Below are 13,919 nucleotides of genomic sequence, written 5' to 3'. Positions count from 1 at the left end.
AAAACAACTGACCAGAAAAATAGATACAGAAGAGCTAATTTAAGAATTATTGGACTACCTGAAAGCCATGTTCAAAAAAAGAACCTAGAAATGTCCAAAGGGCTATAAAAGTCATGCATACCCTTTGATCCAACAATATCACTACTAGGTCTGTATCCTAAAAAGACAAAAACCAAAAAGGAAAAGAACCTATATGTACAAAAATATTTATAGCAGCTTTTTGTGGTGGCAAAGAATTGAAAATTGAGGGGCTGTCCATCAATTGGGGAATGGCTGAACAAGCTGTTGTATATAATTGTGATAGAATACTATTATGCTATAAGAAATGAATAGCAGGGTAGTTTCAGAAAAACCTGGGAAGACTTACATGAACTGATGCAAAGTGAAATGAGCAGAAACAGAAGAATATTGCACATAGTAACAGCAATATCATATAATAATCAACTGTGAATGACTTAGCTTTTTTCAGCAATACAATGATCCAAGACAATCCTGAAGGCTTTATGATGAAAAATGCCATCTACCTCCACAGAAAGAATTGATGGAGTCTGAATGCAGAGTTAAGTATTTTTTTTTTACTTTCTTTAGTTTTCTTGGTTTTGGGGGGGGGTGTAGGGGGAAGGTCTGTGCTTTTTTTCACAACATGACTAAGATGGAAATATGTTTTGCGTGACTCCACATGTACAACCTATAACAAATTGCTTGCCTTTTTTTTCCCAAGAGACCTATGTCAACCCTTTAATTTTGCAGGGAGGGTACAGGTTCAGAAGGGGGTTTTGCCCTGGGGTCCCCAAGACTGGAGAGGGTGTGTAGCCAGGCATTGGTTCCTGGCTGAAAAGAGGGGAGAGCTCAGCAGTGAGCCTCCAACTCCCACTGCATGCTGTGGGCCAGCCCTTGCAGGTAGCCGTGGAGATGGGCAGGTGCCAGGGACAGGGAGAGACTGCTAGAGATGTGCAGGTCTACCTCCTCTTCCAGTGAGAATGCTCCCTCAGCCTGGGCCACCTCATGGAGTGCCCTCAGTGCAGTGGGCACCTCCTTGACCATGACAAGCTTCTAGGACAGCTGTGAATTGGTGGGCCAAGATTCCCCTAGGCAGAACCAGAGAGCGTGCTGGGGTGAGCAGTGACTTGCTGGCCATCTTTTTCCTTGGTCACTTACCTCCTTGTGGTCCCAGGGGGTGCCTGCTCTCCCAGGGTCCAATAGGCCCCACAGTGGCCCAAGCAATGTGCCCTGAATTCAGAATAGGAGCTCTACAGGGCCAGCCCAGCCCCCAGGCTGCCCAGCACCTTGCTAATATAATATGCCGTGCAATGCTCAGTGAGGGTGCTGCTGGGCTCAGGCAAGGCTGGTGGTGTTCCATCAAGCTCCATCCAGGCTTCAGCCCTAGGTCCTGACCCTACCAACCTAAGGCCATTGAGTCAAGAAAGGCATTTCTGAAGGACTTGGCAGCCCCGGCAGAAGCCTGTCACTTCATACTTGGTCTGAAAGCTATTGGCAAAAATCGCCATTAATGTGTTGCAGGACAAGGCTGGTTCTGGTGTCTGGGCGAGCTGCTCCAGGACAGAGTTGGGGCTGAAGTCTCCTTGGAAATGCTGCTGTTGCTGCTGAGTGGACAGTGTCAGGGCCTCCAGGATCTCCTGGATGGTCTCTTTCTGGAGGAGGCGGAAATCCTCTTGCTGCAGGTCCTGGCAGAGCTTGCGCTTCCAGAGGATGAAGAAGCGCGCGTGCTCCGCATCGATCCAGGTCGCGCCAAGAACCCCAATTCCGGCTGCTCCTGCAGCCAGGGCAGGATCCGTGGCTTGGTTTTGTTGGCCATGACCCGGCTGGGCTGTGGGAGCATTCAGGAAGCTGGAGGCTATTGTGGGCGAGGGGCCTGGGGGAGTGCAGCCCTGCCTCAAAGTCTAGGGCTCAGAGGGGCAGGTAGGTGGCTCAGTGGATAGAGCACCGGCCCTGAAGTCAGGAGGACCTGAGTTCAAATCCATTCTCAGACCAAACACTTGACACTTACTAGCTGTGTGACCCTGGGCAAGTCACTTAACCCCAGTTGCCTCACCAAGAAAAAAAAAAGGTCTAGGGCTTGGGGTGCGGGGTGGCGTGGCGGGTGGCGTGGCAGGCGTCCAGCTGGGGAAGATGGGAGATGGTGATCGAGTCCCAGGAAGCGGAGATGCCTGGGCCCATTCTGTGGATCTGGAAACTGAAGCCCATAGCAGTGCTGGGCACGGCTCCCACCAAATTCCTTGCCTTCTTAATGAGGAGAGAGGGGAGCAAGGGAGGAAGAGAATTTGGAACTCAAAATTTAAAAAAAAAAATGAATGTTAAAATTGTTTTGACATGTAATTGACATGAAAAAAATAAAAATAGCCTAAAAAACATGTTCACACAATACCCTTTTAAGTTTAATCTGCATATTAACATTTTCTCTATCACTTTCCTAATTCTAGACAACAAAAAACAATAAATCAAGCCCTGATTTGTAGCATTTCCCAATGTCCAAGGTAGACATGCTAACACTGAAAATTTAACAATCGAGTTGGTACAAACTGGCTCCAGGACATCCTTGCATTGATTAATCACAAAATCACTCATTTGTAGAGTCATTTGCTGCCAAATATAGGAATTAAAAAGTTTGTGTGATCCTGACTGTGGTAATTGAATTCTGTCTTTCCATAAACTTGCAATAATTTTTCCTTGACCTAAAGGATCTATATGTTGGCTATAGCATTCCTGAGAATTTCCCTTTGGGGATTTCTTTTAGGAAGTAACTCATAGCATTTGCTATTTTTACTTTGCTCTCTGGTTCTAATAGACCTAGGCAGTTTTATTTTATAGTTTATTTAAAAATGGCATGCAGGAAGCTACATTATGTTTAAAGGTACCATAGATAATGAACCAAGATTAGTAATTAATGTACATGCACTAAATGTCAAAGCATCTGAATATTTAGGAAAGGGAAAAGAAGGTCAGGGAAGGAAAAAAGGAACTTTATGATATATTCATTCTTTCCAAATGTTCACCTGAGTTCATGATGACTTTCTTGGAAGAATATTTATTCCTGGACTATGGCTTCTGACTATCTTTTTGTGCAATACCTATCTGGAAGAAGGAGCTTAATAATGATTCTCTTATGATTTCTTGATCATTTTTTTCAATCTGGTGCCCTTTTTAGGTTATCATTGGAGTATGTGTGAAACTGCTAGGTAGTCTTCTTGGTTCCCTTTTATTCCACCATCTTAACTAGAATTAAATTTTGACTATAATTCCATTCTAAATACCAATTTATATGAAAGCCTTCTTTCTCATACACTGTATGCACTTTGAGGTCCAGAATTACATACATTTTCATCATCGTATCTCCAAAGTCTATGTCAGTATATTAAACATACACTGCTTAATTAATGAATGAGAAAATAAGAATTAAAATCATTCAAGGCAAAACTACCCCCAAATGACTAGTAAAAGTAAGACTGCTATTGCAAGAGACTTTGGAATAATAGTAGAAATATTTATTTGTTTAATTGTTTTTGTTTTGTTTTCTTTTATTTTTTTAGAGAATGTGTTTCTTTTCTCAAATAGATGTCCTCAGAAAAAGATTTAAGTTAAAGGCCTTACAGTAAAGCATATAGGACTGTTTGAATGATATCAGGTCAAAAAAAAATAATGATTAGAGAAAGTTCATAGAATAACTGTATAAATCTGACCCAAAGCCTTTGGGGTCCCCTTCTGACAGAGGGGGCTTTCAAGGACTGCCATTTATGTGTGTGTGTATGTATGTATATATGTGTATGTATGTATGTATATATGTGTGTGCATGTATACATATGTATATATGTGTGTATATATGTGTGTATGTATATATGTATATACAAAGAAATATGGTTATATATACATAGACATATATGTCTACATTTATATATATACATATATGTTATATATGTGTGTGTATATATATACATAGACATATATATGTCTACATTTCTTTCCAGAAACATGTCTCAAAGCACACATCATGGAATGGAACAAAGCAAAGAGTTAAAGTAACCTTTTTAATGGTCCCTGGGTAAATATAACCTTTCAATTCTAAAATGAGATAGTAAGAAAGTGAGTGAAATTATAAGTATATAAATGGTACAGAAAACAATCATTGGTAATAAAGGTCATCATGTACTCAGGAGAAAAAGCCTTAATTTTTTTCCTAAAAAATATATGAAGAAAACATTGCAGACATAATACATTCTGATTCTAATAAAACATTTGCTACAGTGTCGCAATAAATGTTACTCAAAATTACTTTAAATTGGCTTCAATATAAGCATTATCTTGTCGAAAGAAAATTGTTTTAGGGGCTATGCCGAAAAGACAGTGATAAATGACAGTATCTCACATTGGAGAAATGGCTAAAGGAGTGCTGAAGGGTCAGTATTATTTATTGTCATTAATAATGATCTGGAAGAAAGAATGTAACATATGTTAATGAAATACTCAGCTCAACCTAAATTGGATAGGATTTCAAATATCAATGAGGGCAGAACAGTTATGAAAGACCAAGAGATAGAAAAGAAACAAGTTAGAAATCAAATGAGATTCACAGAATTTTAGAGTTAGGATAAAGCAGAGTCAATATTGTACATGAATCAATCAATCCATTCATGAAAATCATTTACTAACCACTTATCATACACCAAATATTATGTTAGGTGCTGGGAATATAAATACAAGAGGGAGCCAGGCCCTACTTCAAAGAGCTTACATTCTAATGGGAGAGACAACACATCTGAGGAAAAGAGGGTAGAGGGTGGCCAAGAGACCCTATCGTGGCCTGGGAAATCAAGGCATGCAAATGAATGAACACACCCTTTTCAGAAACAATGATATCAATCAATCAAAAAGTATTTATTAAAGTACAATATGTTCCAGGTAATATATTTGATTACTGTTCTAAGAACAATGTGTGGAGAAGCAAGCAAAAATGTTAATTAGTTGTGGAAAATAGGGGAGAAAATAAACATTCAGGAATGAAGGGGATAAGAGCTACAAAAATAAAATGTGGTCAATCAGAAGTGAATATGATTTGGAATTTATAGATTTGACAGGTTTAAGTATTTTATTTCTCCGGGTCATTTTTTTTCAAGTTAAGCACCCACTGAATCTTGTTATTCCAATTTTTTTAATTTGTAAATTGAAAATAATAAAGTATGTAACATATTTTCATGTGCCAGAAAATCAAATTGCATGTTCCTTCTCCTTCAGTTCTCATTAAAGTCCCAAAAATTTATCAAACTAGGAGGTTCTTATAGAAAGCATACATCCTATACACATATTTTATATACACATATATTGAGATACACATATTTACACACTTATGTATATAAATTCTATCTATATAAATCAATTGTGAATTTAAATAGTCCAAATTTCTCAAACTATGAGACATAGAGCTCTTAGGAAAAAGCTACTTGATGACTATCAAGTCAAGAAATATATCTATTAAGTAACTATTTAGAGTCAACACCAAAAAAAAAAAACTTTTTTTGTTGGGAAGAGGAAAAACATATGAAATAGCTTAAGAATGTCATGATAATATATAAAAAATATTAAGCTGTATAGTACATAATATAAGTGCAAATATGAGTTGTCAATGTAAAAGATGAATGAGATAGAATACTAAGGGAAAATGTCATGAGTGAATGGATGAATGAATGACTTATTCTAAATAACTATGATCAATCATAATGTTTTTGTGTTTCATCATTGGTGAATAAATAGGTAGCTGCAAAAAGAAGAACTATAGTTGGTCTTATAATGTAAACTAAAACGAATCGTCAGTAAATTGATTGCTGCTAGGGGCTAGAGAATGATATGATGGAGGATGATATGGACTAATTATTTTTTAGAAGTGTAGAAGCAGGTCTGGGACTTTTGCCCTTATATGAATGTCTGGTATTTTTGCCCTTACATGAATGTCGATCAGCTGTCATTGTTGGCTGGTAGGAAGCTAGGTTGGCTGGTAGGAAGCATTCAGAAATACCTATTTGTAGGAATGGTGTCAAGAGCAGTAACTAAAATGTATATCATGCCTGGTACGAGGAGAAAGACAGTGGCTGGACCCAGTTATCTCCATATTCCAAGTTTGGAAGCTAGAAAAAGGTATGAGTGCTTCCCCTGTTCATTTCCTCCTTCAAACTTAAACCTTAATAACCAGACAATACGAAGGTCAAATAGGATGCTCTTCGATATGTGTGTGTATGTATGTATATGTAAGTATAATTCATATGTACATATTTTTGTATGTGTGAGTTTATGGTGTAGGTGTATGTATATGTGTGTATATATAGTATATACATATATGTACATGTAATGTATGTATTTCAGCATTTATTTTTTAACATTTTTCTTTTTATTTTGAGTTCCAAATTCTCTCCTTCTAGTCAGCCCCTCCCTCACCCATTGAGAAGGAAAGTAATATGATATCAATTACATATGTGAAATCATGCAAAAACATATTTCTAAATTAGTCATGTTTAACTTTTGCTTGTTTTTATTTTACCCTTTGTAAGCTCAGATACTATTTAAATTATTTCCTTTTTTCTTGTTTCTTCTAAAGCAGAATTTCCTGTAGTATTGCTGCTTGTATTACAGATCCAAAAAAGCTATTTTTAAAAAAATTTCACTTTTACATTTTATGTAACATTTCTCCTTTTAACTTTTAAGTTTAATTTAGTTCACCATTTTGCTACTTTAGTTGAATAAATTTTTTAATTTGATTTTTATTTGTTGGATTTTTAAAATTTTGATTAAATGTTATTCTCTTTTGATATACATATTTCATTTCTTTTTATACTATTTCTTCTCTCATTGAAATAGCACAATTGATTTTTGTTTTGAATGTAATTTCTAGTTTCTATAGTTTTGAATTTATTTTTCTCTCTGTATACCTACTTTCACTGTGCCTTTTCTACTGTGCTCCTATGTTGGATAAGCACATAAATGCAATGTTATTTGACAGTAACACTGTGAACACTAACTGCTATTAACATGCTCAGTGTGCAAATGGAATGCTGTTTGCTGTTATTGCTTATTGGAATATTTGCCTTACTGATCCATGTTACATTAAATCATTGCTTATTAGCATCTATTTGATTTAAGATGGAGCGGTTAGTATGAATTTTCTTCAATTATAGGTTGAATATTGGCATCATAGTTCAATATAGTGAAATATGAGTTTAGTACTTGCAGATCAATTTTATTGACCTTAGTCATTAGAGTTACCGATATTTAGGTAGACATAGTGTTCATAAACAAGAATATTCCAAAAATCTTGAAGGACATAGTTAATGAAGGGGAATAGCCTCTACTGAGACAAGATTAGAACACAATAAGGATGGACCCTGGGAATTACCAGACCCAGCTACCCAGTCAAACATGCCTGACAAAATTCAGATCGACACAGTAACTGGAAAATGAATTACAATATTCTCTCAGAAGTGAAAGAGGGAACTAGAAATTGAAAGAGGCTAAGGTGAAGAGGAAATGCATTACTAATACGGAAGACAAGCTTTTGTAAAGCACAAAATGCAAAATAGAATGATATGTAAAAGGGACAGAAAATTATCCAGTTCAGTTGGAGCGCAGTGGTCAGATGTGTACTTGAAGAATACCACTTTGGCAGCTGCAGAGGAGAGAGGTTAGAGAAGGGAGAAACTTGAGGCAGAAAGAAAAGTAGGAAACCACTGCATTTCGATTTGGAAAATCTAAATAGGAGTACAATAGGAGTACAACTAGGTTGGTTCCTGTGTGAAAGAAGGAAAGGGAATAATTTCTAGAAATATTTTTGAATTAAAATCAACAAGATACTCTGACTGGATACGTGGGATGAGATTGGATATGTGAGGAGTTGAGGATAACTTATGGAAACAGGTGATTAGAAGAATAGTGGTACCTGACACTCTTCAATTTCCTCCAACTAATCAAAAATATACTTCTACATAACAGACATTAATGTCTTTGCTCTACACCAAAATAAATTAAAGTTACTATAAGAATTCCTATTTAAAATTATCCAGGGGACAGGGCATAGAGCAATCGGCCCTGGAGTCAGGAGGAACTGAGTTCAAATTCAGGCTCGGACACCCCGGGGCAAGTCATTAACCCTGTCTCTAAAAAAAATTATCAAAGGGGGAAAAAATAAACTTGTTTTTAGCAAAAATCATGTTTTTAAAAAAATTATGTTCTTTCTCTTTACCCTCTCCAGTCCCAGGCTCTTCACTGGTACAGTTCTACCTATCGATCCAGGACCAATTTAAATGCCACCTCCTCCATGAAACCTTCCCTGGCTCTGGATCCGGAAGTTCTTTTTCTCAGCTGAACTCCCACATCATTCATATTATAATTTCACTTTCTACTTTGTACTGTGGTCACTTAGGTTTGTGTGTACTACTTGCTGTAATAGATTCTATGTTCCAGGAGAGCAGAAATTATATCTTATTTTTGTTTTTATCTCCCACAGCAATTAGAACTCCCCTGGTTCTCCCCCTACAGCTATTTAACTGCTCTCCCAAGTTCCTTAGAACTTACTTATATCAGTAATCCTGTTTTCTCTTTATATTAAAGTTCATTTATCTCTCAACCTCAAACCCTTTCACTCTTTCCTTTCTCTGTCCAGGTAAAACTATAATTAAAAACTGTCTTGACCTACCTCCCCTTCACCCTACCACTCATCAGGCCAACCTCTTAACTTGCTTAGTATTTATCTGTGCTACCTTTTTAAAAAATTCATTTTCTTTCACCTTTCATTATTTGTATACCTGTCAAGAGTATACCTTATCCCTTTCATGCACTCTAAGATCCACCAAAATTGGCCTTGTTTTTTTTTTTCTTACAATGTTTGAAATAGTGCTATTTCATACAACTTTCTATCCCCCATCCTTTGCTATTAACTGCCCGCATTCCCATCCCTGCCTTGCCTGGAATATACTCCCTACTTACCTCTACATTTTAGATTCTCTAGCTTTCTTCAAAGCTCAGATCAAGCACCACTGATTATATGAGATGACGCTACTGGCTTCCAGTTCCTTCCCCACAAAAATTAATTCACTTTCTTTCATATGTATTTTGCATAAACTTAACTGTGTACAATTATACAATATAAGATGCTTGGCAGCAAAGATTTGCATTTTTGTCTTTTTATCTTACCTATTTCACAACATGACACAAAGCAGACATTCAATAGTTTTTTGATTGATTTTATTTATTGATTGATTTATACTGAGTTGCTATCTTAAGGGTACAGGATGGAATCCCCTCTTTCCACAACTTAAAATACAAGTCTGTCTGTTTATTTGCACTCCATGTGGTGTAAGGGTAAGTGGGAGCTTCAGGCAGCTTAGCCATCCACTGTTTCAGAGGGTTTCATATTATTTAAAGATATTTCAGAGGGTTGCATATTTAGAGATATCTCTGTCTTCTCACCATGCTCTTTTTTTAATTCCTATAGATTTGGAATATTCTTATTTTGAGACTGTGAGATAAGGGTGTTAGGCTGAGAACACTTGTACTGACATCTTGATGATCACATGACTGTCAGAGAATCATGGTTTGAACACAGGCTTTCGTATTCCAAATCCATTACTCTTTTCACTGTATCCTGCCTCTATTTAAGAAAGTGGCAGAAATTGGAAAAAGGTTCAAACCAGACATTCTCAAGAAATGAGAGAGGACTAATAGGAGGCAAGGTCTGGATTTCAAGCTGTACGAATTTGTTGCCAGGAGACAGAAAAGTGGTTCAATTAAACAAGGGATGTGAATTTAATTTTTCATATTCAAAGGATGCACAGGCGCATTGGGGCTTTAAGTCCAGCCATGTGTTTGCCAACCAGTTGTGCTCTCCCTACTCACCCCAAAGCCTGTCATTTGGGAAGCTTCCTGAATTATATTTATCAGCTTCCATAGAGACTATGGGGTGGCAGGAAGTCATGCTTCTGCACAGCCACAATTTCTAGAAGTCTCTGTACTCTTTCCCTGCTATCCTTTTCTTTATCCTTCATTCAATTTGTAAATTGAATGCTGTAAATATCTTCTTTTCCCTTTTCTCTTTTTTCCCTGAGAAGCAGATAGCACGAGTGTGGATTGATAAAAAAAAACATTTACAGATAAGAGGACAGACACAAAAAACCTCATGGATTAAGTAAATAAATGGGATTATGTAAGCATTTTGTATAAGTAAAGGGGAAAATGAATATTGTGAAGTAGCAGAGGAGAGTAAATCATGAAGTTGTGTTTTATAAAAGGCAAAGCCTCTTGAAGAATTTCATCACCCCCTTCTTTGATTAGGAACGGCTTCATCAAAAGATTTCAGAAGAAAATGCTAACAAGTTGACAGCTCAAACATACAACTCAGCATAGTCTCCCAGTTCCCCATTCACTATCTGGTTTGGCCTTTTTTTGTCTTTGCAGATACATGTGTGTGTGTGCATGTGCATCCTTTTACTACTTCCTATATTCCAAAGTTCAACATTTGCCCTGTACTTCTAAAGTCAGGGGAAAGTATCCCATTGCCTCCAAGCTATGGTACAATGGTAAAAACCGCTTTTAAAAACTATAACCACATCATTAATTGTTTCATGTTTTGTGCTTTATTTGGTCATCAGGAACACAACATAAAATATACAGATGCATTATTACAATCGGAAGTTTTGGATGTGATTTACTGTCAGATTCACACTGACTAAAATTAATATGTCATTCCTTGGAGCAGCAGCCAACTCATTACCACATATGCTGTATATGCTGTAATTTCGACTAAATTTTGCCAGTATTTAATTTAGTCGAAGCTTTAAAATAGTTTGTCATTATTATATGATGTTTTTTCATTTCTTTAGGTTTTAGTAGGTAGGAAATTTGTGGTTTTACTTGATTAAATCTGATCATTTGGAGTAGTCAATCATGTATATTCTTCTGGCCTGATCACTCCAGGGAAACCAGGCCCCTGAGACTTAATGGCAATGATCCAAAACATGATGAACTAAGGTAATTTCACTTTTGTTGACCATTGCTTTGGGTCATTGTAATTTAATAAGTGGTAATCCCATTTAAAATATGTTACAGGCAGCAAGATGCATGCTGGGAGAATGCAGCTATGCATGAACAGATCAATATGCATTGTGTGCTTTCAACCATTCAATAATCGATTCACCCTTGTTATGAGAAAATAAATGCTGAGGTCCCCAAAGTTAATTTCTAAGGCAAGCTTTTACAAAGCTATCAGATTATTAAAAGTTTTTATGGGTTATCTTCTGTTTATTTATTTGTTCTTGAAATCTCCATTCCTCATCTAGAAACATTCTATTCAGAAATATCAAGACAATCCTCACAATAAATGCTCCGAGGTAAATTGACTTTGTTTTGTTTACCATTGCCAAAGTGCTAAAGGCTTATTTGGACTCAAGCATGTTCACAGATCCACTGTTTCTCTTTCTCTGTTTCTGTATTAAGCACATCTGATTAACCCTTATGTAATGCATTCAGGAGGTTTTAGAAATAAGGTGTCACATCTTCTATCGCATGTATTATTTAGTAGTTTTCAATTCCTCCAATATGTACTTTAAAAGGAAGTGAAGCAGCTTTTTCAGACCAGTCAGAATTTTCAAAGGGCTTAGTTACATTTTCTGGGCTTTCAGCATTCCCTGTTGCCATAGAAATGGGTTTGTAAAGGACTGAATCTGTATAGCATAATCAAAAACATTAAATCAGCATAAAAAAGCACTCCCGCCTAGCTTCTCTACTGTCTGTGGTAATGGTCTCATTGCTTTTATGGAAGCATCTTACAGCATATAATTCATTCAGGCAAGTTCAAAAACCACCCTTCACTGAATAGTATTTCAGAGGGTATCCCAGACATTGTATACTCTTCTCATAGCTGGTCTGGGCTTTCCACTCACCATATAACTGCTCTAATTTGTTCTGAAAAATAGAAATCAAACCATGGAAATACACACATCAGGGCACAGAATGTAGTGCATGAATCTTACTCATTTGGCTTCAGTTAGAAAGATAATGTGAATGGTAAATGAGATTCATTTCCTTGGATCCAAATCACATTGCTATTTAACAGAAATTGATTAACATTTCACCTCAGTGACTAAATTTCCTTAGTGACCACAGTGACTAAGCCCCATTTCCTCAAATTCCTTTCCATGGAAGACTTTACCAGAGAGCCTTAAATGCTATAGGTTCTTTGTTTAAAGTTGAGTTTGTCTGGGATTTTTACAGATTAATAACTCAAACTTACTCAACCATTGTACCAATTCAAAAATTGTACTAGTCAACCAAGTAACTTCAAGAAGTCATATTCCTGCATTTATTCATCTGCTGTAAAGTTTAATCAGGATTCCCAAACCTATTTGAACAATGCAAAACTTTGATTCTGACTCCCTCTAGATCAAGGAAGCAGATGTTCTCTCCTCCTATGTTCCCAAATGAAGATAATTAGATTCTTTCTTGTAACTAAAACTAGCAAGAGTCTAAAATTAACAGCTACTTTAATTCTGCTGTGTGTCGTCTTTCATTGTAATCTGCTTTCAGAACAGACACTGTTCAGCAACTTTTCACTCCATCGTAGAAGGTTCATTTCATTAGCGCTGATGTCAGTGTTACTTGCATTCTTGTAAAGGTTAAGTCTCTTCCACCACCCTCAAAGGAGACACTAAAGTCATCATCCCAACCAGGAAAAGATGATGTCCAACTCCATTAGTCAAAATGACCATGTGTGAGAAATTATAGTCTTCTACCTCAGTTGAAACAGCGTATTCAAGGAAAAGTGAGCAGGAGACAAATTTCTTTAGATCCTCCTCTACTGAACTTTGTTACCTCTACCATCAGATGTTAGGAAGGTGGTGAAAATGTCAACCATTATCGACGGTACAGAAGAAGACTAAGGGAGTCAATTACCATCCACAGGAAAAATCTGCTGGAAACATCTTACTCTCCATCCCTGAATCTTGCAAAGTTACCCAATAGAACATTGAAAGAAACTTAGAGCAACTTGGAAGCAATAAGCTGACATTGAACTAGTCTTTAATATTTGCAAAGCATTTTACATAAGCTATCTAATTTTGTCCTCATATTGATCCTGAAAGTTAGGTACTATTATTGACTCCATTTTGCAAATGAGGAAACTGAGGCTGAGAACTTAAGTAACTTGTGATGGTAGCATAGCCAATATACCAAACATATTTCTTATCCAAAAAAACCTTATCTTTTCTTTTTTTTTTCAATTTTTTTTATTAATTTATTTTGATTTATCAATAATCACTTCCATATGCTTTTGAGTTTAAAATTTTTCTCCCCCTTCCTCCCCACCACCCTCCCCAAGATGACACATAATCTGATATAGGCTATACATTTACATTCATATTAAACATATTTTCACATTAGTGATGTTGTAAGTAGAAATTAAAACCAATAGGAGGAACCATCAGAAAGAGGAAACAAAACTCAACAGAAGAGAAAAAAAAATAACAATTTGACTTCCATAGTTTTTTCTTTGGGTATGGATCGCATTTTCCATCACAAGGCCTCTGCAGATGTCTTAGATCCTTGTATTGCCAGGACGGGTTAAGTTTATCAATATTAGTCATCACACAACATGGCTGTTATTGTGTACAACATTCTCTTGGTTCTGCTCACTTCACTCAGCATCAGACCATACAAGTCTTTCCAGGTTTTTCTGAAGTCAGCCTGTTCATCATTTCTTATAGCACAATAGTATTCCATCACATTCATATACCACAACTTGCTCAGCCATTCCCCAATTGATGGGCATCCTCTCAATTTCCAATTCTTTGTCACCACAAAAAGAGCTGCTATGAATATTCTTGTATATGTAGGTCCTCTTCCCATTTGTGTGATCTCTTTGGGATATAGCC

The 13,919-nt window shown here is 36.7% G+C and overlaps 1 pseudogene; it reads right to left on the bottom strand.

Moving 5' to 3' along the window:
- Positions 1–849: 849 nt before the first annotated feature.
- LOC114048288 lies at positions 850–12,904 on the bottom strand (annotated as a pseudogene).
- Positions 12,905–13,919: the final 1,015 nt, after the last annotated feature.

This window comes from Vombatus ursinus, unplaced genomic scaffold (assembly GCF_900497805.2).
Source record: "Vombatus ursinus unplaced genomic scaffold, bare-nosed wombat genome assembly UNPS02014792.1, whole genome shotgun sequence".
In the NCBI taxonomy this organism is placed as follows: domain Eukaryota; kingdom Metazoa; phylum Chordata; class Mammalia; order Diprotodontia; family Vombatidae; genus Vombatus; species Vombatus ursinus.
The sequence above is the reverse complement of the archived record's forward strand: the minus strand, read 5'-3'. Positions and strand labels throughout refer to the sequence as shown.